The sequence below is a fragment of the Saccostrea cucullata genome, unplaced genomic scaffold (genome assembly GCF_032062105.1).
Source record: "Saccostrea cucullata isolate Sc308-1 unplaced genomic scaffold, CSIRO_AGI_Scuc_v1 ctg2576, whole genome shotgun sequence".
NCBI classification, from domain to species: domain Eukaryota; kingdom Metazoa; phylum Mollusca; class Bivalvia; order Ostreida; family Ostreidae; genus Saccostrea; species Saccostrea cuccullata.
The window spans coordinates 13,997-17,524 of record NW_026925891.1 but is presented as its reverse complement, the minus strand read 5'-3'; the positions used below and the strand labels follow the sequence as shown (position 1 = coordinate 17,524).

General features: G+C 31.1%; 1 long non-coding RNA gene across 1 annotated transcript; it reads right to left on the bottom strand.

Annotated features, from left to right (window-relative positions):
- Nucleotides 1-1,182: 1,182 nt before the first annotated feature.
- On the bottom strand, nt 1,183-2,905 carry LOC134269944 (uncharacterized). Its single transcript, XR_009992684.1, has 4 exons — nt 2,785-2,905; nt 1,851-1,906; nt 1,605-1,739; nt 1,183-1,461 (listed from the first exon to the last, which is right to left on the bottom strand). It is a non-coding gene; the product is annotated as an uncharacterized LOC134269944 (long non-coding RNA).
- Between the last annotated feature and the right edge of the window lie 623 nt (nt 2,906-3,528).

Sequence of the window (3,528 nt, the reverse complement as noted above, 5' to 3'; positions counted from 1 at the left end):
CAATATGTTGTTGCCTTTTTGTTCACTTATGCAATATTGAATTCAATTACTAGACCCAATGTAAATTCCGTCAGCCATACCACGATTTCAGGAAATCGACTGCAAATAAGCAAAAACAATGTCTATGACTCTAATACATCGTATGGCACTACAAATGGGATCACAAAATTATCATCATCAACATGCACGTGTATTTCATTTTAAATCACTTCGCCTACATGCCGCCATAAATTCATGGTTGAGTAGTTCTGACCAGCGATTTAAGTGCAAAGTAACAAAAATACACATCTGATCAATTTTCATAATTTTTGGCCACATAGTCAAAAACTTTTCACATATAGTTATGATTTTTTGCGTTTCTTTTTCCTATAAGTATACGTGTTATTGTTTTCCCCCTGTCCGGGGAAGGCAGAAGTAGGTTTTATTTTCACTTGAATATAGACTATAATTGAGGACCCATCATTGCCGAAGAGTAAAAATTTGAATAAATTTGAATCCACACTGCTTAAGTATGCTTCCATATAAATTGAAAATTTTAATAGTACACTGTAGTAATGTTTTTATAATTAGGTGTTTCTGCAAAAAAAAAAATCTTTATTACACAATGTGACTCCGGGGGTCATGATTTGATGAAACTTGAATGTACATTGTGTCAGGAAACTTTCACATCTCTTTCATATTTTCTGTCCAAATGGTTCTTGAAAAGTCGTCAACCAGTCTTTTTTTTTTCTTTTTCTTAATTATCTACAATTGAAATAGGGTTTAGTACTTGAAAATCCTGACATTCCTTTACCGAAGTATACTTTGTTCGAAGTTTGATTGAACTGATCCAGTGGTTTTGCAGAGGAGGAACACATTGTAAAATGTTTTACATCAGCGACAGACAGTGACCATTTCTTACATGAATGCTCACAAAAGTCATTATGATAAAGGGGTGGGGGCTTTAAGAGGAGTAAGGGCAATGTGAAGTATAAGGATTTTAAGCTCATGTAATACTGCTACAAGAACTTCAAATAATCGCAATATTTCCTGTTTTTATAGGTGACAGGTTGCAGATTTTACTAACCACTTTGTTAACGGTGAGTTAAAGACACATCCAAGAAACTTTTCGGATTTAAAAAGAAAAATGGAATATCAGAAAATTCTTTAAACCGATTTGTGTATTTTCCACAAATTCTGGGATACAACTTCCATCCTAATTACAAGATTCGTAAACATTCTGCATCTCATTAGTTCTGTCTATGAAAATGTCTTGATATACTCCATGATGAACGGGTTTCTTGCAGTAATGATTCAGAACTAAAATAAAAACACACATTCCAAGGAAAATGCAAAGCACAAGAGTTGCTATAAATAACCATTTATATAAGGTACTACTAGTCTCTTCCAAAAACGGTATCAGAGTTGAATTATCGGCTGAAGTATTCCGTAATATTATGGAAGCTTGGGATGAAGCAATACCTGTTAATAATAAATCAATTTTGTGCAATAAATGAGGTCAATATGACAGATCATTTTTGTCACCATAAAATGAAAAACAAACTGATAAGAAAAAGCTCAAATAATTTTCGTAATAATAAACAACAGTAATAAACTACACATACCTTGGAGTAATACACATCCAAAAGCAAAATCACACAAGTCCTCTCTGCATTTGCACTCATTCTGACATTCCTCTCCGAAACTGGGGTATGGGCACCGTAATCTGCAATTCTTTGCATAATAGCCTACCTGACAACCTAAGTTTTAAACAAATAAAGACATAGATGCATTTTATTAAATATGATATTAGGCACTGTCATAAACAATATAAATTCAATCAAACCTTAAATGTTTAAAATTTCTCTTACGCGTGCATTCGTTTAGAGTTTCATTCCAAAAATATCCTGAGCAACATTTTTTGAATCTGTAACATAAAGGGAATTAATCAACTTAAATTAAAATAAATCAAGCTAAATTCCTATGCATTGCAATTTGGTACATTTTAGATATATTAAGTTAAAGTTCAAACGATGTACATTTTGTAAAAGAAAAATTACATACCCTGTGCATTTCAAATCTGATAGAACTAAAGGCGCTGTTGTAATTATCAAAATCCCTCTAAGAAATTCATTACTACAGAAATTCATTGTGTAATTATATCTTCAAAATGCTTTAGACAAAAATGACTATAAATTTTTGTGTAAAATTGAACTTCCGGTTAATTAATTTAGTTGTACAACAGTTCAATTTAAACTTTAAAACATATCAAAATATCTTTCCATAGAAACAGGAAATATTCACTTTAGAGCCAAAAATCAACAGGGAAATCAAAAGGAAATATTGATCACAAAATTTTAATATGATATATTTATATATAAAGCACAATTAATAACTATTCTTAATCTAATATAAGTGCCCAAAGTGAAGAAATATTTATGAAGAAAGCACAACGAAATTCCCTTTTTAGAATGATACGATTTCTTCGTTCAATAAAAGCAAGTATTGCTTTTTACCTCCCGATCAGCCTTTCCTCTGTCGTTTATATCAGAAAAAGGCAAAAGGTTCAACACTACGATGCATACTTTGATACATAATTTTTGTTTATATCAAATAGGTGTTGTTCGATTCGAATGGTCAAGGGGGTTTGATGAAATGTTTTTGATCTTGTACAAAATTCAAACATTTTGGTATGTTTTCATCCGAAAGTGTTGATTAACTTTAATCTGTGATAGGAGTGTAGCATTTTAGCAGCACTTATGAAGGTACAGATATAATTTTTTACATAACAATACATGTAATTACAGATAGAAATTATTCCCAGCATACTGTTGAACATTTCATTTTTCATTAAGGCATCTTTTTCTTTTTATAGACGCCACGCGATAATGTTGTTGTTGAGTTCTTCCCGTAGTGTAAGTCCCACTGAAGTCTATAGAATAGATGATAGAAAAAGTTTTATCCATAAGTTTTCCGATTAATCAATGTTACATATTACAAAAAAGTATAAATTCACCAAATTCTGTCGTGTAGCATCCAGATCAATCAAATAAGTAAATGTTTGTCCAAAATTAAAATTTGCTTCTTGTTTTCGTACATATTGTCGATTTTCTATATTTTTCTCATTTTTTTGTTGCATCCAAATATATCTACAAAATGTGATCAAGGGTACTTTGAGCATATTTTTTTTTTCATCTCAATGTCCTTATCCTGCATATGGTAGAAAATCTCGATGGAAGTTCAGATGTAATAATATATACATGTACCAGGGGTAGTCAAAAAGTTTGCGAAATATCTATATATCTTTTTTAAAACCACGAATTAGATCAGATTGGAATTTGACGAGCCTATAGTCATACACATAAAAAAAACCTTGAAAAAATAGTATCTGAAATGGTCAAGTGGGTATAATAATGATGGTGGATTCGTATCAAATTCATTTCCCGAGTATGAGTTTGCATCCTGAAAAGGGACATATTTAATTTTCATTTTTTTCATTTATTACATATATTATGGTGGATGGATGTGCACTGAATTTTCTTTTTTCAG